This window comes from Notothenia rossii, assembly GCF_949606895.1.
Source record: "Notothenia rossii genome assembly, chromosome: 5".
NCBI classification, from domain to species: Eukaryota; Metazoa; Chordata; class Actinopteri; order Perciformes; family Nototheniidae; genus Notothenia; species Notothenia rossii.
Genome location: NC_136903.1, coordinates 50,538,593 through 50,564,900, shown reverse-complemented (window position 1 = coordinate 50,564,900; position 26,308 = coordinate 50,538,593). Strand labels below are relative to the sequence as shown.

Here is a 26,308-nt window from a genome sequence, read left to right as displayed (position 1 = left end):
TGCAGTATTGTGTTTGTGCAGGTTGCACAAATACCAGCCTGTCAGGACATCGAGTCCACTATTTCCCTAACAGGAAAAGAAAGCTAGCTAGCTCTCTCTCTCCCCTCCGGTACAGAGGTAGTGTGGATTTGCATTAGGTAACGCGAGATACGGCTGATACTTGCGCATTAATTTCTGTTATGGATCAGTATCAACAGTCCTGCCAGTAACGTTACTATATTATCAATGCTACTTTAGTTATAGCCTGATATATGAAAGCTAACTTTACAATTTTGTGATGTGACGTTAGCTAACATTCTGTAGCTAACGCCGATCACTCACCAAGATAGCTGCCCAGTTCACCACTGGTTCTCCTCACACCACAGCTCAATTTCTCTCCGATGGCCATTATTTCTTCTAATCCTTGGCTGCTCCTGGTCTCTTGGACGCCTAGCAGGCTCATAATTATAAGGTTGTGGTCCATCATATGCATTCGAATATACATGTTCAACTTCTTCTGTGTCTTCTGTGTCGAAACAAGCATTGGGATCCATGTTTATTAATACGTTACACCGGCCGCTCTCCCCCTTGTTTCCCCTTTGTTACGTCACACGCGGGAGGTCACGCTTTTTTGATGCGGAAGTAAAAATGTCTTACAAAAACGACGCCAGATGTCACTGTAGTGTATATTTATGTATATATTTTTGAAAATCTAGTGTATTCATCATTTTCCTACACATTTATTCACAGGTGTCTTTAACCTGGAAGTTGCTCTTTAACCTGTTAAGCACTGAGCCTGTTTTTCAGGTCTCAGGCTCGAAAATGATATTTTCAGAACAAATGACCATAACTACACGTCTAAAAGGGTTAAATTAATAATCTTTTTTCTCAAAGTAATGATAAACCTGTGAGTTGGATGTAGAAAAATTCAGAATCAATACAGATGTTTTTTATTTTAAAGAATATTCAGATTGAACATAGTAAAACATTTTAAATTATAGTGTCCGTCGAAATTTGTTTGTTTTACTTATAGTGAAAACCACCCTTGGATGATGGTAAGGTAGACTAAAAGCTTTAGGAATCCAAAGTACAACATATACTAAGTACCCTGTATCAAGATTGATGCAAAACAAGTGACATTTGACCTTTTTAGAGAGGTTTAGCAAAACAAATCCACCTCTGAGGGGATTTGGGTGGAAATGGGGGTTTTACCGTTTCTCTGGAACCCATTGGTCGATTTTGGTGATTGACATCTCTTTCTGACCGTTACAGCCAATGGAATCGAAGGGGAATTTCCCCATACACACACATGTTAACAAAAAAAGGTGGGGGCTTTGCGCATGCAGGTTTGCATCAGAGCAAACATTACATTACATGTTACTTGTTAGACGCTTTTATCCAAAGCGACTTACATAATCAATAGTGTGGGCAATCCCCACAGGAGCAATTTGGGGTGAAGTGTCTTGCCCAGGGACACAACAACATGCTGACTGCATTGGGGTTTGAACCTGTGACCCCCTGCTTCGAACACCAACGCACAAGTCCACTGCGCCACACGCCTCCCAAACCTATCTCTCGCTCTGACATCTGGAAACGGAAAAGCAGATTTATTGCTCATGGATTATCAGAAATCATTTCAAAGGGACACAGACACATTGGATTAATCTATGGATTAACTTCAGCAGCGTTTTTATCGTTTTAATGCCATTGAAGACCACTTTTCACCAGACAACGACAAAAGTGAGCCATTTTGCAGTTTCTAGCGCCACATGTTTTGATGTCTGTTCTTGTTAATATCTTCGCGAGTTCTGTTATGGGTGTTATGAGTGAGTTTCTGTGCAGTAATGCGTTAGCATTTTTTTCGCTCGTGGCTAATTCAGAGGCAGATCGTTAGCTTTGTGGGTTTAAAAAAAAAAAAAAGATCAGTTAGCTGAGTTTCTTCCCGTTACATGGAAATAAAACATTTGCTGTTTATTGAATATTAAGATGCCCTCAGACGCTGTTTCCTGCAGATGACGCGTTTTTGCCCCCGGTATCGGGGGTGCGGTGTAGAATAGGTTAACTAAGTATTACTTCAACCAGTGGTGTAGTCTACGTGATACGCTGGTATACGCCGTATACCCACTAGAAAATGCCAGTGATTTCCGTATGCCCTCTTAAAAATGAGCGATGATACGTAACAACATCATTTTATGACTTCACTTTCACGCTTTCGCCCCCTTCTGTGTTAATACTTTTGGACGTCTGGGGCTTCCGTCGCCTTTGGCCTGTTGCTAAGCAACAGCAACACACTTTGTTCGGCTCTGACAAACCCCACGTTTCTCTAACGTTATCAGAATTTGATCCTTCCATCATTCAAGTTCGCGGAGCGCTAAACAGGAAGCAAACATGAAACGAAAACAGACGACAATATTTTAATGTTTTCCGAAGTTTTCCCCTATTACCAGTACAGAAGAAGAGCCAGGTCAGGCGGCTGTCCTAAAGGTGACAGAGAACGAGTCCGGCGCTACCGCAAATTTACCCAGTAAGTGAAATTAGCATGGTTATGATTAACGTAACAGTAGCTAACTAGCTAACTTGCTAGCTAATTTGATCAACGTTAGTGTGGTGGATCAATGGAAGAGAAAGGGAGCGAGATAGTGTGTGTGTGTGTGTGTGTGTGTGTGTGTGTGTGTGTGTGTGTGTGTGTGTGTGTGTGTGTGTGTGTGTGTGCGTGCGTGCGTGCGTGCGTGCGTGCGTGCGTGCGTGTGTGTGCAGTCATAAACAGAACACAATGTTTATATTATCTCCTTGTTTTGGACACAGATGAGAGCTCCTGGCCAGCCTTGTGGACTGAAAGTTAGGCTATGGAATTTAAGAACAGGCATCCTTGGTTGGGGTGGAGGGACAGAAAGTTAGGGAAATGTCAGCACACATGCAAAGGAAAGCTGATCTAAACAACAGAAATTCAAAAAGTCAATGACTATGCAAATGAGAGTTAATTCATGGTCATGTTAAAAGTGCATTTAAAACATTTGCACCATTACATTACTATATGTTAGTTATCAGTAGTTGTCAAATAATTAGCTATTGAAAAAGTGGAACATTTTTCTCCTTTTATCTGCTTTTCATGCATTTGTTAGCCATAATGTAAATATTGTAAGCAGTTTATTAAATATTTTTGAGTAAATCTTGGCTCTTTTCTGCAGTTGTTATTGGTAAAAACTTATTATGCTAATTAGTCATGGTTTTGTTTATTTCCTTTGCAGCGCTACAAAATCAGTAGGTGTCCTCACAGAACAACGAGTGTCTATGTCTGAGGAGTGGGTGCACTTTAAGATCCAGTCCTCAGATTCAAGCAGATCAACATCTTTGGCCTCTTTGAGAAACAAGATTAGACGACATGAGACGTCCAGAGCACACACAATAGCCCAGGAGCTCACGGAGAAGGGTGGACAGGATTTAGTTGGAAATTTGGTGAGAGCTGTGTCAGAGACTGTGTTTGCAGTAGGCCATATTGAGATTTTGATAAAAATGTCGATTAATTGTTCAACCCTAGAAGATAAGTTGGCTTTTTCCATCATTGTTCATTCTTTTATTTTTTTATTGTTAATTTCACTGGCAGTTAAAAGTCACATAAAAATGCTTATAATACATTGACATGTTAATAACACATAACCAGTCTCAAGACTAGTCTATGCATTAGTAAGTGTGATGGTGTTCATGAGGTGTTGCTTCGAGACAGATGTCGCTCCGCGATGCGTCGCTCTAGGATGGATGAATACAATTATTACAGTATACCCACTACAAAAAAGTAGACTACACCACTGACTTCAACTATATCAAGCAATATATGAATCAGCAGTTTCAAGACCATTTAGTACGGAAGTGACGTTATCGCCTATTTTTCGAGAAAAACTTTTCCCAAATTTTAAAGTAAAACTCAGTCAGAGAAAAACAACAGAAAAGCCTAATGAAATTATGAAATGTTGAAGGAAAATATGTTCTTAGGCGGTAATCTTCAGGTGACAAATGCTTTTATGATATGATAAATCAGAGCAGATGTGAGGAGAGGTGAAAACACTGTTGCCAGAATTGGGCTAATCTTCATGGAATTGACTTGTCAGATGGCAAGCTTTACTGCCCTGGCCGAACTCTGACATGTGTATATTGTTTTGTGTGTTTTGTGTGAGAGGTTGCACTCTGTCCTGTGAGGATCTTCAAACTGCAGGGGCCCATAGTGCTGGGTCTCAGCAGTACCTTGGTTCTGTCCTCCAAATCCACCTTTCTGTGGTCCTGTGTGATAAACCAGGTTGTTTTAGGCTTTGTGCCCTTATTTTTTGTGAGTAACTTTGTAACTAGAATAACCTGAGCTTTTTTTGTAGATACTGTCAGGGAATAATTCTGTATACATGTGAAGAGTCAATTATATTGAGTAATTTATTTTATATTAGGTAATTTATTTCTCAAACCTATGTTTTATGGAAGAGAAAATGTATTTCTGATAAAATAATATGTTATCAAAAGGTAAATGTTGAATTAATATAACATTTAGAATAATTGAGAAGGGGTTATATCCACAGGGACTAGCTTACCTTTAACTTACAATACAATTTCTCTGCTTTGGACTGATGAGTATGATTCTTGACTAACACAAACCTTCAATGTATGATAATATATGTGTCAGGAAAGCTCCCAAATAATTCTGGGGGGCCTATCCTATTTTTGTAATTAAATGATAATGTGCTAATCCATTACTTTGAGTTGTCTGCACTCAGGAAAACATCCCTATCAAGTGTGAACCCAATAACTAGGACAGCTCAAGGCCAAGGGTCAGAGAGAGAGGGTCACACTCTCCGGCTGCAGAGGGCACCCCCAGCCACGGGCAAGGAAGCACGAGGTTGTTTGAGATGAGAGGATTCTACTCTTCAACTTTCTGAGGAGATGGGATGCTTCTTCATCTTTCTGCTCGGTGGGCTCAAGCAGACAACCCTGCAGGACGAGCGAGGGCTTCTTCCTAACCTCTCCCATCACAGGGGGGACACCTGGATGCGCCACTTGGAATACGCAGTTGCACTGCTCTCAAGCAGATAGCAGAAGGAATGCAGGCAGAGGAGCCTCCATTTCACTGGGGGATCAACTACAGTGCTCACTGAATGAGCCACACAAAAGCAAAGCAATTGGGGGAGGGGGGTTGAAATATGGCGCTCTGATGAAGAAGAGTTTGAGCCAATCAGCACCTCAGTGCTAATCTGCAGTATCAGGATGCCTTTACACACCAGACACTCTGTGTCATAAAGAGAGGAGAACGAGTCAGGAGGACATGTTCTTCCAGCTCTCGTACAAAGATAACATTTGAATTGAATGACCAGATGTTTACAGATGTACAATTAATGATTGTTTTTGTATTTCCAATGACCAGACCTCATAGTGGTGATTAATATATTTTTGTCAGATCAGATTACACTTTCGTACTAAACAAAATAAATACATTAATATTTTCAGATTATAAGGTATTGAATAATAAGATATTTCTACTGTTATCACAGATAACGTTAATATCCTTAATCGTCCAGCAATCAGGCTTAACAACACTACTCTTTATTGTAGTTTAAGGAACTGTCAGGGAATAATTCTGTATACATGTTTACCTTTCGCCCACTGACGCAGATGCCCTAACCCTTGAGCAGCCGTTATCTCCTTTAAGGAGTGGCTGCCCAAGCATTTTGTTGTTGTTACCAGTTTGTGACCGGGCAACTCTCGGTCAGAGATAGTTATTGTTGTGGGACACCTGGAACACATCCTTCTCGGCGTGTAGATGACCCCGAGCCATAAGCAACAACAAATGTGATTCAGTGTCCTCAGCTGTTTAGTCTATCTATTGAAGAATGTTGATTATTACACTCTGAACTAGTTAAAACCTGGAGCTACAGGAGGTGTCTTCAGAATTCATTGTGCTCCAAATAAACCATCAGTGTTTGCCATCAAAGCTGCAGCTCTCCTCGCGTCTCTCTCTGAGTCCTGACTCCTATTGCTTCAGAAGTTTCCCCAACAGATACCACTGACTCATGGTGACTGTCCTGTCCTTTGTTCTGTTTTCTCCTGTCATGCCAAGGCAGTGTTCAGTAGAAGTCTACACTGTGTATTCTTGTACTCGTGTCTCACATGCAGCACTGTTTAACAGAAACATTGACTTACGTGAGGATTTACTGATGTGGACACTGTGCTTCTGTCTTTCCACCCACTCTGTTGTGTGACCCCTTCACAGACCTGATGAGACACAAAGATAACAGATTAACAATGTAACCACCTCTTCAACCCTCTTGAGAAAACACATTACAACTTCATCACTTTCATCAGAAAGCATCACACCATAGCTCAACAGGGGCTTATATTATTCCAAATAAGCACTATCTATGGTCCCTCTGACTGGACCAATTGACAGGGTTTGCAGCTCTATTAGTACAAGTTTGGTGTGCGAAGAGATAATAAATCAAATAGAAGATCTCTTTCAGATGTGCTGACTGCTAATTAAGTCTGAGTGCAGAAGGAAGCAGGAAATACAGTAGAATAGACAGCACATAGACACACACACAGAGAGACACACACACACACACACACACCTCAGGGCTGTCTGCAGCTGTGTTGTTTCTTCAGCTACAGTGTGTGTCTGTGCTTTGAAAGAGCGTCTGAACTCCAGCCGCTGCCCTGAGCATCACAGGATGCCTTTCTCTCTTTCTTTTTGTCCTTCTTGTCGGTGTTGCTATTGCTCTACACACTTACACTTGCAAGTAACACACACAGTCTGCCTTGAGGTCTGTGGATAAGACTGCAATACAGTCTTTTTTTGCCGTTGAAATGATTGAAATTGAATTTATTCTGCTATGATGGTGTGTCCCAGTCGAACTGGGAGGTGGGATTATCCGAGTTCCCAGTCAGACATTTTAACTAAGGTGAGGTCGGAATTCTTACTTGGAAACTCACAGATATGGATACAAAATGAAGTCTCCGCATATGAACATTAAAACAACACTTTGATAATATAAAATGTTGAGTACTTCTGTATTATTTTCGTCACATTAAATCAACTGTACATACTGTATGGTACTGTTCATGTTCCATCTGTGGATATGTTGCTACGATTTACAAAGCAAGCTTATCAACCGGTATGGCTAACCATGGCTAACCCGGTACTGCTAAAGCTGTAAACACGGCTAACTACTTTTTCCGACCTGTGCTACTGTAACACAGTCAACTAGGATGTGACGTCACTCCCAGTTCTGCCCTACGACTGGCCTAAGACTTCGAATGTAAAGTTAATGTAATGTGTTTAGAGCCCCCCCCTTGTTTACAGTATGGTATATAATGAACATCTGGGAGAGAAATGTTTAACTGGGTTAAGTGCGTTGCCAAAGGGCACAGTAGTAGTATGACACTGGAGGAGGAGACAGCGCTGTGTAATCTCTGACATACAGAACACACAGAGACTCTCCCTGTCAGCTCGGGTTGCAGCAGCACCTGACCCCATCACAAAATGTTTGACTGCCCGGTTAAAGGAAAGAGTATGTGATGTGCAGTTGAGTGGAAATGGCCCCAGTTTTATTGAACCTTCGCCAGCTTCAGACTGTCCTCTCTGAGCTACTTTCAACAGCCTCATGGGACAATACAGAGTGTGTGTGTTAGTGAACATGTGTGTGTGTGGGGGAGGAAGGGGGGGCACTTTGATATCACCTGCTATTCCCTGATCTAAAACAGGTCTAGCACTCACCAATTCACTAATGACTGTCCCAGAGGTGTGTGTGTGTGTGTGTGTGTGTGTGTGTGTGTGTGTGTGTGTGTGTGTGTGTGTGTGTGTGTGTGTGTGTGTGTGTGTGTGTGTGTGTGTGTGTGTGTGTGTGTGTGTGTGTGTGTGTGTGTGTGTTTATTACGTATCTATACATGCATATTACCTCCCACGCCCATACATCCCGACTCCACTCCTCACCCTCTAGCTATGGCCTTTGAACCCCCGTTCATTACTGTGACACACATACGCACACACACATTTTGAAGACATGGCAATAAATAGCTCATGCTGACACTGGAAGGTCACGGGTCACATGCTAAAGAGGTTAGGGGGAAATGTCTATAATAATGACATCACTTCCTCAGTGTATATGATCTCTAAAGGGGTTGACATAAAGAGCCCTCTGGTGGGCTCATTAGGAAATAATGGGGATGCTGGCATCATGTTCATCTGCAATGTCATTAGAAGTATTATTTGTGAAAATAGATTCAATATTCAGCACAGACGTATTTTGATGATGTTGTTCCTACATTTCACTGTTTGTTCATTACAGTTTATTACACTGTAACGCAGCGTCCACGCAAAGGCGTGGGTTGAAGCTTTCCGGTGGGCGTGTCTGAAGCTCGATCAACAACCAATCACATGAATCTCCCGCCCCAGACACACAAGCACGCGGTTTGATTGGCTAGAGCTTGTACTCGCATATGATTTGATTGTCTGACGCTTCCGTCAAAGCTTTAAAAGTTGAACATTGCTCAACTTTTGAAGCGAGCAAAGCGAAACGACGCTCCCACAATGCAGTTCGGCAAAGCGTGACGTCACCCCATTTAAAGTGAATGGGCAGAAGCGTTGAAGCTTCAACGCACGCCGCCGTGTGGACGGGTCGTAACAAATACATATTTTAAGGTTTTGGGTTCAATCACCATTTCTTTATATGTTGATTGCCGATAAATCATCAGCAATTTCCTTTCTAAAGCATCAAGCTGTCACACAGGGCCGGTTCTAGACCATTTGATGCCCTAGGCGAGACTAAAGTGAATTATCTAAACACTCAGAGCTGTAGTTATCAGCCTCTCAGTCTGACTGGAGAGGATTCTCCCTCCACATTATTGTAGAAACATCTTCTTCTAATATCCGTTATAGCAGCTAGCACCAGATTCTAATAACAACAGCGCCGGTACCAGTGCGCCCCCCCTTCTCACTCGCTCACTCCCACGCTCACTCACACTTTGGCTGTGAGCTGCAGGCGCCTGATAAGCCAACATCCCCCATTTTCATCACTTACAGCGCCCATCGTACAGGGCAAATGAAAAGTGTAGCCGGGGTGAAAAGGGTGTTACATTTACTTAATTATGAATATCGTTACATCAAGGCCAAAAATGAGGATGAGCACCAACGGTCAAAAAAAAAAAAATCCCTCCCAGAACTGCCAGCGCAGAGCCTCCCCAGATCTGGCGCCCTAAATGTCGCCTATGCCAAAAACCGACCCTGCTGTCACATGTAGATCACTCCTCTCATGGTCAATATGTTAATCATAGTAGGAGTCATTTAAACTAATCCAACCCTACCTTCTACATCTCACCTCTAAAACATGCTTTATTTCCATTTAGATGCGATTAAGCAAGACTTCCCTTCTACTGGACATCGATAGGCATTAATAAAGAGTTATATTTGTGCATGAAATGAAGCCTCCTTCCTGGACAGACTGTGCTGTATTGGAGCAGAGCGGGGACAAAACACAGCGGAGTCAGATTGCACACCCAGCCCTGCACCACCTCCAGGGAAGGTAAGAGGGAGGAAATGAGGATGGAGGATGATTGGGGGTGTGGGGATGAGTACGCGGTTGCCAGGCAATACATGTGTGTATGTGGATGTCATGCTTGGCAGGAGCTGTAGCTCCATGTTGCAGAATGACCTACTTTAAATTGAAAGGGAAAGAAAGAGCAAATGGAGGGACAGAGAGTGGGAGAGGAAACAAAGTGAGGAGCAGCCGAGCAGGTTCTCTAGTTAAGACCGAAAATAAAAGAGCAAGAGGGAGAGAGAGAGTGATGGGACAAAGAGAAAGAGAGCTGATAAAGAATTAAAATGATGTTCGGGAGTGAGTCAAGCCAGAGAGGAGAGATGAAACAAAGAGAGAGCAGGAGAAAAATGCAAAGTCGTTTGAGTCAAATACATGGACTAAATCTGTGCTTCTAATCAGAATATCTGACAAAAAGACGTCCAAGTACTCAGTCTTTCCGACAGAAGGTTACTTCCTTTAGGTTTAAAAACTTTGAAAAACACTGAAATGTATCCTTGAAACTCAGCAGCATTCAGACTGCTTCTTCTGTAGCACAGTATGCTGGAATTATAATAAAGAAATGACTTGCAGAGCATGCTAATGTCACATTTGGGGGATTCAATTGCATGCAAGCATTATCAGCCTAAGGGTACAGATTACTAATTTGTAAGAGGATATACTAGCAGTGATTACAATAGTCATACTGTACATATTCACAATTCTCAAGATAAAAATAGCAACACTGCTCAGTACAGACCTTTGTTTTGTGAACAACATAGTTTTGAGGAATAAGCATAAATCTTCTCACATGCAGCTGCTTTCTGACTGACCAAGAACTCAGCTCCTGAAGTGTACTTGTTACCATATAGGGAACTAGTAACCAGTGTTCTTAATACATATAACATATACACATAAAACCTCAACACAGCAGACCTTTGTTTGTTCTGACATTATTCTACTATCTACACAATTTAGCCATTAACTTAGTGGGTGTTTCTGTAACCATGACGATGAAGGTTCCCTAACAAAAGTAGTCAATTTAACCCCAAATGTTTCTTTACCCTTTACAGTCATCAAAGATTCAAAAAGTATGTTTTCCTATATTTATATTTGAGTCATAGTAGTTTGGCATATCAATAATGTATTGTAATGTATTTTTCATATTGTGTATTGCACTCCAAAGCTTTAAAGCTATCTTCGGGTGTTATAGATATCTTCAGTAGACGCTAGTCAGTCAGCATGCTAACTTTAGTAGAAGCCTCTGCAACACAATACAGAGACATAACAGTAACACTGTAACCTATTTACAAACTGATTGCATTCCGGCTTTAAACAAAGCATTTTGGAAGGTAAATGATGTTGATAAACTATGTTCTAAAGAGCAATTACAGAACTATTTCTTTTTGTAATTTCATTCAGAGCAAATGGAAAGTAAATGTTGAGTTATGTTGGACCTATCTCACATCAGACATTGTGCTTTATGGTCCACCTCAATGGAACAGACCCAACACAAAGGTTATTTTTCACATCTGTGCTTATCCAGTTATGCCTAGTTCAAGTATCCTTCATGGAAAATGGTCTACAGTTTATGATTGCACATTCAAAAACCACACTACTGTGTGAGGCTACAAACAGCTCCATGAGATGAGCCAACATTACATTTCAAATCAGTCATTGCATCATATGTATCATATCAGATGCCAGCTTTTAATCAAAGATCAAAATCAGTAATGAACTGTGTATCAGCCTAGCCCAGGGCTCTGCAACCTTTTTGACCAAAAGAGCCATTTTGCCCCCTTTTCCACCAATTGTTTTTGTCTGGAGCCGCAAAACATATTTGATAGCTTGATAGCTTATAAAGTTATATTGTTACATCATAGACAAAAACTACAGTTTTTTTGCATTTATTATTTATTACATTATATAAAACTGTTTACCTCTAATAATAAACAAACAACTGTTATAAGGAGAATAAAAAAAAATACACAGGACTATTTTCAAATAAATCAACACATCACTTGGGGAGTCCTCTGAACATTTGAAGAACATGAATGTAATTCAAATGGGCCCACTTTGAATGAAATAAAACGATAGTTACGTCTGTAACTACGGTTCTATGAGTCCCGGATGACCACCAGAGGCGGTGCTTTAGCACTGGATATGTCCATAGCGCGCATGCGCCGTACGAGTACCAATAACAACAAAGTCACCTGTGACCCACGTGACACCGGCTATATCAGCCAGTGTCATCAGAGGATCTGTTCCCAGAATCTTCTCGAGAGCACACAATAATTCTGAGTGACAGGAAACTCTGGCGGTCATCCGGGACTCATAGAACCGTAGTTACAGACGTAACTATCGTTCTATTTCATCCCTACTGACCGCAACAGGCGGTGCTTTAGCACTGGATGACTTATACCAGGGGTGCTCAACCTTTTTTGAACCGAGAGCTACTTTTAAAGTTGCCAGTCTGCCGAGAAATACAAGTCCAAATAGAGAGGTGTAGCCATTACTGACAGCCTCCAGGTAAATACACAATTCTACTTGTATAAAACTGACCTTTGTACGATTAATGCTTCATAAAATACAGCAGATCCTTTATCTTACCTCTTTCTAATCTACACACATACAAGTATTTAACTGAAGTTACACAACAGTGTTGTTGATACAGAGTTGGAGTTTATTCACACGTCACATACTACATTGGGTAATGTTTTCAAGAGACATTGAACAGTGCTGCCACATATGACACAGGAAAAAAAGAAAAGACTCTGAACCCTTTCTTTGCCATTATATAAAAATAGTATTGCTACAAAAGTATAAATTAGGCTTACTAATAAGACAACTCAGATCTGAAGCTACACAGGAATCTGCTGCCAAAGTGCAATAAAAAAGACAAAATTACAATTTTTTGTTGCATTTTAGTAGAGTATAAAAATAAATGCCTTTAAAATAGGATGCAAGCAACACTAGTTTCCTAACCTGAATTCATAATAGACTATAATCAATTTAAGTTTGCATTCTTATACCATTTTGTACAATAATTATAATGAATAAGTTCAAACAAACTAAAACTTACAGCTGATTAATCAAGGTATCTAACTTGAGTTTTTATCATATCAAAAACCTGTTGAAATGCTACTGTTATTTTTACTGTCAGCCTCCAGGAATGCTTCTTTTACAACTTTGCCGTCTTTGAAAGACTTCATGTGTTTCGCAAGAACGTGACTGACACGATAAGATGCTATGGTAGCAGCCTTGCTCTTGTTGTTGGGCCTGGTGAAAATGGACTGCTGTGCATTTAGCTGTCCTTTCAGGTCCCTCACCTTTTGGGAGCGACCCCGACATGTTGGGCAGAGATAGCAGCCATATATACCTTCAAAGTGGAGTGAGAACTACCACTATCCAGAAGGGACTGCAGGAACTCCAGAATGGTGGCCACAGAGCAATGCCCCGGATGCTCAGCCTTACCCAAACACCAGTGGGAGAAGAGCTTCCATTTGCACTCGTACTGTGCTCGAGTGGATGGTTCTCTGGCATTCAGGATAGTTTCCCTGACAGATGCCGTAAAAACGCTCAACAGTGGGTTGGGCCCCGCAGAGGCCAAGCCCAGAGCTGAAGGCGGTGAGGGTCGGGATGCCAGATCTGGCCAAAGTAGAGCCCTGCTCCTACTCGCCGGACATAAAGAGGGGTGTAATGTCCTACACCCGCGTTACTACCAGAGGGAGCGGGGAGCGAGAGCACTGCCTTCACCTAGCTGAGTAAACGAAGCACAGAGCTACCAAATAAGGAAGCTAAACAGGGCAGCTATCCAGCCGGCTGCTGCTCACACTCAAGAAACACTCTTACCAGGAGCGGGGGTGAAAACACTGCCTTCACTGGTTGAATAAAAAAGCGAGCCACAAGCTAAGGAAACTGTCTTCTAAAGAAAAAACAGTACGGGTAATCCGGTGCTTACCTCAAGCGTCAGCCAAAGTGGCTGACCGGGCAGGTCACAGTTAGGCTGAGCCAGCGCCGCGCTACTGCTAACTAGCTAAACAAGAGGACACGACAACGAGGAACGAAGAAAAGTACAGAGAGCGCAACAAGGGCAACTCCTGGGAGAGGGGGCGGAAACGCTGCAGTCACCAGAAAGTTCAAGCCAGGTAGCAACCAAGACAGAAATCAGGACAACCTAGCTGGGAGAGGGAGTGGAAACACTGCTGGTGTTCCGGATTAACTGGTTTCCCGATCAACTTGTTTCCCGATCAACTCGTTTCAGTGGGGTGCGTGGCTTTCGACTGAAATACACATTTCGATCGCTTTCTTCTGTCGTTTACATACATCTTTTGGTATATTTGGCTTCTGTTGGAGATTTGGAGGATGTTTAAAACCAACCTCGTCTCCGCGTGTCGTTTGGTAAACTGGGTAAATTCGTAAAAAGGAAGGGATTAAGAAACACCAGAATGCAAGTTAAACAATAATCTTGTTTTAATGATAAAAAGTAACAATACAAATACAAAGGAAGTACTTCCTGCTCTTCCTCCAATCTCACGGATCTGGTCAGTTTGAAGAAAAGAAGAGGCTGGTCTAAAGAAAACATAGGCTTATATCCAAAACCCCAGGAGGAGCTATGCGGCTGCCCCCCCCCCCCCCCCCCGAGGGGTCCTCCACTTAGAAAAGACAGCCAATCAGCGCGAGCCAGAGGCGACCCTTACATTCGAGATAACAAACCCCTCCTTGCAAGTTTCACATACTTTTGGCATTTTATAAAGATAGTTTTAAGATATCGTTTTTTATAGTTGGATTATACAAATAACACATGTGAGTTACCTTAATCTCAAACAATAATAACAAGAGGAATACATCAGCTCTGATCTCAAGCAGTTAAAAAGTACCGCACACTCATTTAGCCTGCAACTCTTCCAGACACTTGAGCTATTGTTCTTTAAGAATATTCCCTGCAGAATCTTTATTTCAAATAAAAGGTTTCACATTGCATATTTCCAGCTTCCTTTACACATACTGTTATTATTAATACAAAGTAATCAACCACACACATCTATTTAAAACAAGTAGATTTCCCTGATCATTTGACATGCTGAAAATCTCAAGAAGAATGTCCCCTCCCCCAGCTCTCTCGTCCCTGTCATAAAAGCTGCTTCCATTTCCTATTGAGTAATAAAACATGTTTAAGCTAATTTCTCCACAATGTTTGTAGCCCTCCAGTACCCACATATGAAAGAATAAAAGCAGAGGAATCAAATAAAACACCAATACAGGAATAGTTGATAAATGATTATACAGGACATATGATCACAGTAAGGAATACACACACATATTCTCTATGAAGTGACCCTTGTTATAGGTCCGAATGTCCTGTCCCCTGAAAGTCATGAGTTTTGGTTGATTAACAGAAGTTTAATTGTTCTTGTGGCTTAATGGCTTCCCTGAACTTCCCTTCACCCCAAAGTCAGCTTACTAGGAATGAATACATTTTATTGATAAGCTCAAAAGGACGTTTATCTTGGTTACTGCTGGGTGACCCAAGTCTCAAGGCCTGCAGGATGTGTAGGAGATAAACATTAATTCTACAAGACTTTAACTACATTATCTGAAAATGTATCTGGGAATTCCCCTGTTAATTGCAAGGACTATTGATAATTAACAGAGAGACCCTAGGGGCCTCTTCTTGGTATCTGCTAGGCAGAAGTCACTCAATGCAGAGATCACAAGTTTAACACACATTCTATATAAGGTGACATTAAAATGAATATACCAGATTGAACTTTCCTGCCATAACACGTTACTTTAATCCTTCAAATAATTCAAATAATACTTCACTTCTTAGGAGCACGGTGATGCACATCCAGTACCAGTGTGTGAGGTTGTGATTAGGCTACGATGGCGATATCCGGACGCGGACAGCGAGGACTACAACAAGACAAACGAGTTGCTCGAATAAATCATTTAAACCAGCTATTGTTGCCAGACTCATTACGGAATATCGTTGTTAATGTCCAAGTCCATCTGTGTATACCTTCAGACAGCCTCCAAGTGAAGCACACAGTGTTTACTCACAGTTTGAAAGCAGCGTGGAGAAGTCTTCATCTGTGTTAAACTGTGATCCTCCCAGGGAACTTCTTCTTCTTCTTCTTCTTTAGTGTTTATTGGCGGTTGGCAAACCAAATTTTAGGTGCATTACCGCCACCAACTGGACTGGAGTATGGACAAGAGACTATGCAGAAAACAATAAACAAAATAAAACAAACAAAAATAAATAAAACCAAAACTCTAGATTATTTTAAATGTATCAATTTCTCTAAGAAACGTAATAAGCTCACAATACATATTGCCTGATGTTTTCCCTAACAACCCTGATAGCGAAAAGTCAATGTATTTTGCTTTCTTCAGTGTTTGGAAAAGCACATTCCTCTGAATACTATATTTCCTGCAAAGCAGTAAAACATGCTCAACAGTTTCTGGCTGGCTACAGTGTGTACACTTTCCGGTTGGATGCTTTCCTATTACCCTTAATGTATGATTGAGACCTGTGTGACCTATTCTCATCCGAGAAATGACATTTTCCTCCCTTCTTTTAAACCCCACCTTCCTTCCATCACCCACATACCTTTGAATGTTATAAAGATGTCTTCCTGTGTCACTAAGGTCCCAATGATCTTGCCATGTTGTTTGCGCATATATATGTATGAATGTTTTAACCTCCGCTTTGCTGAGCGGAACTTCAATGTCTATATTCGTAATTCTGAGTGTTTGTTTGGCCAGAATATCCACCTGTTCATTACCCTGCACACCAACATGAGCAGGAACCCAGATGAAACGAGTTGCTATTCCTTTGATTTGCATTTTATACAAAATTAGAAATATTTCATTTATTATGTCCATTCTAGATGAAGATCTGCCTGATCGTAGACTCGATAAAGCTGAATAGCTGTCAGATGCAATTACAGTATTATGTATTTCTTTCTCCTCTATCCATTCCAATGCCAATACCAATGCCAACAACTCTGTGGTGTATACTAACAGATGGTCTGTTACCCTTTTCTTGATATGTGTATTACTCACTGGGATATAAACTGCTGCCCCAGCACGCCCTGTCTCTGGATCTTTGGAGCCATCTGTAAATATGATTGTTGAGTCTGTGTGATATCTTGCAAAATAATTCCGGACTATGCGCCATACTGGTATTTCTTTATTTTCCTTCAACTCTTTTTGTATATTGAGGTCTACACTTGGCAATGGGAATAACCAGGGTGGAATGGACGAGATTGCAACTGTAGGGCAATTCTGTATTTGATTCAATCCTATACTTGCCGCTTTAACATGCAAATCCATCCAAAACTTGTTAAATGTGACTCATTGTGCTCCCAGCAGTCTTTCAAAATACTTTTCGCTGGATGACTATCACCATGCCCCTGAAGGTTTACCCAGTATGCCAACATTAACTTTACTCTTCTTATCCTTAAAGGCATTTCTCCCATTTCTACCTGTATTGCTGATACTGGAGATGTTTTAAAAGCTCCACTACAAATTCTCAGGGCCTGAGCTTGTAGGACATCCAGTTTTTTAAGGTTTGATTCTGCTGCTGCCATGAACGCTATACACCCATAATCCAATACAGGTCTCATGAGTGCCCAATATATGTTCAGTAGTGATGACCTACTCGCTCCCCACTCCTGTCCCACCAAACACCGAAGTACATTGTTGACCTTTTTACATTTAGTTTGAACTTTTCCTATATGATTGCTCCACGTTAGCTTTCCATCAAACCAAACACCAAGAAATCTTATTGTATTTACCTGTTCAAGAGGTTGCTCATACAATTTTAATGATACAGGAGCAATTTTATGCCGTTTTGTAAAACAAATGACTTGCGTCTTAGCTACTGACAGTTTGAATCCCCATTTATTTGACCATTTCTCCACTTCAACTATTGCAGCTTGTATTTTCTTTCCAACATGTGCTACATTGCGGCCTTTTGCCCACAAAGCCCCATCATCTGCATACAAAGATTTTCCCACACTTGGATGAACTTGATTAAAAATGTCATGTATCATTATATTGAACAAGAACGGACTACATACACTACCTTGCGGAGTACCATTTTCCACATCATACACACTTGAATATTCTGCACCTACTCTTACTTGTATTTTCCTGTCCCGTAAAAAATGCTTAACCCAATTATATGCTTTACCACCAATTCCCAATGATTTTAACTTGATTAGTAGTCCTTCCTTCCAGGGCATGTCATAAGCCTTTTCAATATCAAAAAAGACTGCAATCACTACTTCCTTGTTGGTCTGTGCTTTCCTGATGTCTGATTCTCAGCACAATATAGAATCCATTGTATTCCGACCCCTACGGAACCCACTTTGATATGGTGATAACAGAGCTTTACTTTCTAAGATATATGTCAACCTTTCTGTAACCATTCTTTCCATGATTTTACATAAATGCGATGTAAGGGCAATAGGTCTGTAGCTAGATGGATCTGAAGGGTCTTTCCCTGGCTTTAGTATGGGCACTATTATCGCTTGTTTCCAAACCGAAGGAAGTTGGCCAGAATCCCACACCCTATTAAACAACCTTAACACAATGACTAGAGAGTTATCGGTCATATATTCCAACATTTTATAGCAAACACCATCTTTCCCAGGAGTGGTTTGACGAGCACTAATAATTGCTCTTCTCAACTCAAACATACTAAAATGCAGGTCCACCTGATCCCCTAACACTTCTATTCTATCCAATATTCTCGGGTTTTCCATTAATGTATTATCTCTGCACTGTCTGGCTTCCTCTGTAAGGTTATCTGAACTATGAACTTTCTTAAATGTCTGAGCTAGAAGTTCCGCCTTTCCTAAGTTTGTGACAGATATTATGTCCCCTCTGCTCAAAACTGGCAACTCATAATTCCTTCGAACTCCCCCCATTCTCCTAATCATGCCCCAAACATCTGCAAGCTGTACTTCTCTTCCAATACTATTTCAATATTGCCTCCAAAAAGTGCGTTTTTGCGTTCGTATCGTCCTCCTTACTATAGCCTGGGCCCTTTTATACTGATTCAAAGCTTCCTGAGAATGGAGTTGATTGAGTTGTCTGAATACTTTATTTCTGTCTTTAATGGATTTGTTACATTCCCCATTCCACCAGGGTACACTCTTGGTGCACCTAACTCCTTCAACTTCCGGAATTGTTTCTTTAGCTGAATGTATGATAACCTTAACGAGCTCCTCATTCAATTTATTTATATCATCATCATTTTCCTCTTGAAGTGCTTTACATCTATTTGTACTTACAACTTGGAAAGCATCCCAATTAGCCTTTCCCAATTTCCATCTCGGAATTTTCTTCTCCTTTTCAAAACCTATGTTGGTCCCAACTTTATTCATTATAGGATACTCCCAGGGAACTGAGACCCGCCCACGTTAAAATGTGACCCGCCCAGGTTAAATTGTGTTACGATTTCTGTGGCTATCTACCAGCGATCATGTTTAATATGAAAGACTACCCACACATGTATCCCTTATAAAAACGGTATTGCGCAGCACTCATCCAGATAACATGTGACTGTTACCTCGTTTTGCAAAGATAGCAGCAGAAATGTCATTGGGGATATTTAGACTTTAAAATGTTGCTTGGTCATGAATGTTGGTGTCGGCAAACAATATTACGAATCCTCTATTCAAACATAATATTCAATGTGCATCGACATAAAAATAAAAAAAAAGTTCATGCTGGACTCAAACCCGAGTCCCAACAGTAAAAATCAATCATGCCCTGCGCGTTATAAGTGCGCCACGAATCATCACGTCCTAACAAATCACCACAGCTCAATTTGTTACATTAACATTGTCAACAAGTTCTAGAAAAATGCAACCCGACCATCATTTATAATGTGAGCGAATGTATGTACACTTTAAGCCATATAATATACATATTATAGTAGGCATTTGATTTGCTTAGAAATAGTATACTGACTGAGGTCTGTATCAAGCCTCATTAAGACCCACAGAGATCAGATATCCTAGTTTATCAGCCTGCGAGCCCACATTATGTTGTGATAAGTGTTAATTTTACATATAAATGTGTTCTAGTGCAAACATTAACTTCCAATATGCAAATCAGGCCATGTGTTTCGTGATATTTGCCATGCAACATTATGCTGTACAATATAATATTTTGGCTCTATCTATCTCTCTATCTCTCTATATCTGTATCTCGCTATCTATCTATCTGTCTCTATCCCTCTATATCTGTATCTCTGTATCTCTGTATCTCTCTATCTCCTCACTAACCTCATAACATGGCGAAATGTTAATCCAATTTATATAGACTGGACCCATGCGCAAATTAATTAATTAATTAAGTCTGTACACCTGTTGTTCAATTGTATGTTTCACTAACAGACCGTATGAAAGTATAAACGGGTATAAAATCGACTCAACAGCATATTAATAATAATATATGATACAAATGTAAGACTGACAACAATAATAGTTTGTAAAGGATTTATTGACGTGAATGTTTTGAACAGTGAACACTTAACACAGAAATCGTAACAGTTTAACCTGGGCGGGTCACAGTTTAACCTGGGCGGGTCCCAGTTCCCTGGGAGGATCGGTTTAAAACAGATGAAGACTTCTCCATTCAACACGTCCTAACAGATCACCAGAGAACAATAAATCAAGTCGCTGTGTTGATGCCTGTTACATCACATTACATTACATTGCATTTAGCTGACGCTTTTATCCAAAGCGATTTACAATAAGTATTCACTGTTCAAAACATTCACATCAATAAATCCTTTACTAACTATTGTTGTTGTCAGTCTTACATTTGTATCATATATTATTATCAATATGATGTCGGGTTGCATTTTTCTAGAACTTGTTGACGATGTTAATGTAACAAAATGAGCTGTGGTGATTTGTTAGGACGTGATGATTCGTGGCGCACTCATAACGCGCAGGGCGTGATTGACTTTTACTGTTGGGACTCGGGTTTGAGTCCAGCATGAACTTTTTTGTTATTTTCATGTCGATGCACATTGAATATTATGTTTGAATAGAGGATTCGTAATATTGTTTGCCGACACCAACTCTCATTTTAAAGTCTAAATATCCCCAATGACATTGCTGCTGCTATCTTTGCAAAACGAGGTAACAGTCACATGTTATCTGGATGAGTGCTGCACAATACCGTTTTTATAAGGGATACATGTGTGGGTAGTCTTTCATATTAAACATGATCGCTGGAAGATAGCCACAGAAATCGTAACACAATTTAACCTGGGCGGGTCACATTTTAACGTGGGCGGGTCCCAGTTCCCTGGGAGGATCACAGTTTAACACAGATGAAGACTTCTCCATGCTGCTTTCAAACTGTGATTAACACCGTGTGCTTCACTTGGAGGCTGTCTGAAGGTATACACAGATGGACTTGGACATTAACAACGATATTCCGTAATAAGTCTGGCAACAATAGCTGGTTTAAATGATTTATTCGAGCAACTCGTTTGTTTAGTTGTAGTCCTCGCTGTTCGCGTCCGGATATCGCCATCGTAATCACAACCTCACACACTGGCACTGGATGTGCATCAACGTGTTCCTAAGAAGCCAAATATACCAAAAGATGTATGTAAACGACAGAAGAAAGCGATCGAAATGTGTATTTCAGTCTAAAGCTACGCACCCCACTGAAACGAGTTGATCGGGAAACAAGTTGATCGGGAAACAAGTTAATCCGGAACACCGTCACCGACAAAGCCGACACCAACCTGTCTGTTGAAGTTTTCTGCGCAGCCGGCCACAGCTCCTGGAGGACGGGTAACCCCGCGGCTCCGACTGGATCAGTCGGGAAGCTGCACGCAGCCAGCTGGATGCAGAGAAATCCTTAAACCAAACGTTCCAACTGAACACTGTAGGCTACAATATTGTAGCCACGGTACTCTCGCGCAGCGAGAAGATAAAAAGGAACAGATCCTCTGATGACACTGGCTGATATAGCCGGTGTCACGTGGGTCACAGGTGACTTTGTTGTTATTGGTACTCGTACGGCGCATGCACGCGATGGACATATCCAGTGCTAAAAGTACCGCCTCTGGCGGTCCGTAGGGACGAAATAGAACATATAGCTGTACCCTAAAAAGAGTTAACTGATTGAATTATGACTGAAGATCGTCAGCTGTCTTCCTCTCCCGTTCCTCCAATACGTAAAGGCTGCAGCACCTTTGACAACTTCTCTCCACATATCAAACATACCGGTAAACCAGCATCGTTTGCTGTGAAAGCAGATAACTCTGTCCTCGCAGAATTAAATCCTGTGTTCCTCCCATACTTTTCTTTTCTTTGATTTATCTATAGTTCGCTCATCGAGCCGGGGGTTAGGTTATTCGCCTGCAAGAAAAGGCGCTTGCACGGGACCGTAGCAGGATGTGACGAATATTTTAGTTGACCTAATTAAAGCCGTTTTGTTTTTTATTTATGTGTCACAGTATCACCTCAAAATACAAGATACGAAAAATGTTCAACCATGCAACAAAATATAAATAGTCCTATAAATACTTTTATTTTATTTCCTTCTTATTTTTATCTAAGCTCAAGGGAGCCAGAGCAGAGGACTTAATTAAAGAGCCGCATGCGGCTCGAGAGCCGCGGGTTGCCGACCCCTGGCCTAGCCTGTCATCAGCATGTATTTCCCATGATGCTATCTAGCTAGCCATATCCACAATACCACTGCTTTATTAGTTTTAACTAGCAATAAGACTTCACAAAAGAAAAAAAAGCAGAGCACACAAGACCACGTTATCTCAAGCCATCCCAATCCTCTGCAGCTCATACTGTCTGAACAGAAAGGACAAGAGGCGGGGAGACCCAATCAGTCTGATACCCTCTGTCGGTTTCCACCCATCACCCCCCAAAGACCGGATGCAGGGGGCAGGCAGACAGAGAGGGAGGGAGGCTGGGTGAGGAGAGGAGAGGAGAGGAGAGAGGGAAAGAGGTGCTGACAACAGATAAGAGCAGAGAGCAGAAACAGAGCTGGGCTGGAGAAGAGAAGAAGAGGAGGTCAAAGAGAAAGAAACAGCAACTATAATGTGCTCTGAAGAACTGAAACCCTTTAATTAAATGTATTTCAACTGATTTCACACAACTGTATTAGGTTAGTTGAAAGCAATAATATCCAGTTTAAATACAAAATATTAGGTTGATATTATTGCTTTCAACTAACCTAATACAGTTACAGTTGCAAGAAAAAGTATGTGAACCCTTTGGAATTACCTGGATTTCTGCATAAGTTGGTCATAACATGGAGGAAGCCACTGCTGTCCAGAAAAAACATTGCTGCACGTTTGACATTTGCAAAAGAGCACCTGGATGTTCCACAGCACTACTGGCAAAATATTCTGTGGACAGATGAAACCAAAGTTGAGTTGTTTGGAAGGAACACACAACGCTATGTGTGGAGAAAAAAAGGCACAGCACACCAACATTAAAACCTCATCCCAACTGTGAAGTATGGTGGAGGGAGCATCATGGTTTGGGGCTGCTTTGCTGCCTCAGGGCCTGGACAGATTGCCATCATCGACGGAAAAATGAATTCTCAAGTTTATCAAGACATTTTGCTGGAGAGCTTAAGGCCATCTGTCCACCAATTGAAGCTCAACAGAAGATGGGTGATGCAACAGGACAACGACCCAAAGCACAGAAGTAAATCAACAACAGAATGGCTTCAACAGAAGAAAATACGCCTTCTGGAGTGGCCCAGTCAGAGTCCTGACCTCAACCCAATTGAGATGCTGTGGCATGACCTCAAGACAGCGATTCACACCAGACATCCCAAGAATATTGCTGAACTGAAACAGTTTTGTAAAGAAGAATGGTCCAAAATTCCTCCTGACCGTTGTGCAGGTCTGATACGCAACTATAGGAAACGTTTGGTTGAGGTTATTGCTGCCAAAGGAGGGTCAACCAGTTATTAAATCCAATGGTTCACATACTTTTTCCACCCTGCACTGTGAATGTTTACATGGTGTGTTCAATAAAAACATAAAAACATATAATTGTTTGTGTGGTTTTAGCTTAAGCAGACTGTGAGGAAAGAAGAGAAAATAGAGCTGGAGGGACATGCTATCTGCCCAGGTTTATTACCCAGATGAAAGCATAAACACCACTCCCTCGCTGGACTGGCTCCCAGTGAAATTACTGAATTGCTGCTTTCCTATGAGAACATATATATTGTATTATCATCTAAAATATCAAGATGTGTGTAGTGCAATACATGTTGTATCATCACTGCTGTTTTCCTAAGGACACAAGTAGAATAAGCAAGAAGTCAGGACATTGAATTTAGTCCTCCACATAATCTCAGATGTTGCCTCTCATCTGTCCTCACATGAATGTGTGTGACAGAAGCTACTGGACTATTTAACAGTAATTTGTGTTCATCCACTTGCAGACCGTTTTAAAAAGATCAAAAGCATAAGAAAAACAGAACCTGATCTGTCTGCTTCAAGGCTTCCTGACAGCTTCTGCTTGGTGTGTCTCTATAAACAAAGAACCCTCCTCCTCCTTACCTCATCTGAAATATTGAAGACCTCCTGCTGATATCCAAATCACACTAAAGACGTCCCCTCACCTTTGTCAAGACATCACGTATTCATGACATACAAAGAGGCTATTTAGTGATCCCTCCAGGCACACTGTTCACAGTGAAGACCCCCCCCCCACCCACTGGGAGCTGGCAGCCTCCCAAATGTGTTCATCGGCCGGTAACAGGCTTTCCAATACAGCTTAAAGAAACCAAGAACAAAAGCAGCATGTTGAGCTTACCATGCTGTACTGAAGCATGATTTAACCTGACTGATGTCCTTTTATTTTAATGGGACCTTTGCCGTATTTCTACCATATGCAATGATGCTCTTTGTATTGTGCAGTTTTTAGCTTCCATTCCACACAACAGGGCCATCAGTGAGTCAGTGAGTGTGCACGGCAGCAGAGGAGAGGCTGCGGCCAGCTGTAGGTTAAATAAATGTTAGGCCGGTTCTGAGCACTCAGCCAGAGCTTCTGACAGGACTGGAAGGGCTTATTAAGGCTGAATCCTCCCTGCCACCTACAATATGTGTGTGTGTCTGTGTGTGCTTCTATTTGATGAGGACTGAATGTCCTTACAAACAAAGAGGACAAAATGGACACTGATATCGCCTGACAAATCATTTTGAAGCTCAGGGTGAGTCTGGACGGGTCTGAGCTAAACACAGCAGGTCAGCATAAATAAAATGTCGCCATGAATTAAATCACGTTGAGGAATACAGGAGTTGATGGTTGTCTCTTTTGCCACTTGAATGTGATTTTTGATATTAGTCTGGAAAAATACATCACGTTCACTGACAATGTTTGTGAACGATCAGAAACAACATAAAAACTAAAATACGATGCTTACTTTGTTAATGTGTTTGTCACAAATTCCTGCAAAGCAACTACAGTGTGCTTATATGGCTACGGCTATACGACCATGGTTATAGCCAATAGAGTGTGGTTTAGCTATGCTTCTGGATCTATGGTTAAGAAACTAGTAATATGTCAATATCAGGGGAAACATGAAGCCAAAATAACCTGATGGTCTCTAATAGAACACCTATCCTCTCTGATTAATTTGTCCTTCAACAAGACTGAGCCAATGATGGTGTATTGAAAAGGTAACATGCTTTATACAGACAGCGGTTCTGAAAAGTGAGAACACGTGGAAACAGAAGTGTATGGTTCTTTGTGATACATGTTTGGGTTTAGGATTAGATTGAGTTTAGTTAGAACATTTGCCAGCCCTCACATATATAGTAATACCAGAATATGTGTGTACGTTTCGGTCCAGTTTAAGTTCCTTTGTTCCAAAATAATAAATGATCTCTCTCTCTCTCTCTCTCTCTCTCTCTCTGTTGTTCTTTTGTTCTCTGTGCCAGCATGATCTCATCATATCTGATCGTTGTTTATTTGTCTGTTAATGCTACGTTCAATCACTCTTCACTCTTTCTTTTTTAACCTGTTTCATAACTCCGTCTCGTATCACTTCACACCTGTCCCGTGTGTTTTCCACTCAGTTTATCACTCCTTTATTCCTCATTCTTCTCCACTCCTGTTATCATTTCTCCATCCCTCCATCAATCCCTACATCCCATCTATTCCTCCATCACCCCGGGTTGATGTGGGTTCGACACGGCACCTAATTAGCACATCTGGATCTCACTTCTGCTCCATCGCCCCTCCAGCGACCCCCCCATAAGCACACACACACACACACACACACACACACACACACACACACACACACACACACACACACACACACACACACACACACAGCATTCTCCTTTAAACTTCCTATTTTCTCCTCTCCTCTGACTCCATTCCTCCTCATCCAATCAGAAAACTCCCTGGTCACCAGGGCTCCTTAGCAACAGCTCAAAAGAGTAGGAGGGAAGGAGGTGGGGGGAGGATGGGGGAGGGAGATATGATGGGGGGTAAGGAGGGCTACAGATGTGGAGTTGGATTGGGAGACCATCCCCAGCGGGAGTGTGAGGCTGGAGCTTTGTTTTGCCATTATCAAAGAGTGTGTGTGTGTGTGTGTGTGTGTGTGTGTGTGTGTGTGTGTGTGTGTGTGTGTGTGTGTGTGTGTGTGTGTGTGTGTGTGTGTGTGTGTGTGTGTGTGTGTGTGTGTGTGTGTGTGTGTGTGTGTGTGTGTGAGTGCTGTAAATGACATTACGTCCATTATGGGATGTGTGTGTG

General features: G+C 41.4%; 1 protein-coding gene across 1 annotated transcript in view; it reads right to left on the bottom strand.

Annotated features, from left to right (window-relative positions):
* Positions 1-26,308, bottom strand: part of nfasca (neurofascin homolog (chicken) a) — a 190,223-nt gene that overhangs the window by 87,911 nt on the left and 76,004 nt on the right. Inside the window, 1 exon segment of the mRNA XM_079683681.1 lies at positions 6,157-6,228. The gene's annotated coding sequence lies outside the window, so the exon portion shown is untranslated.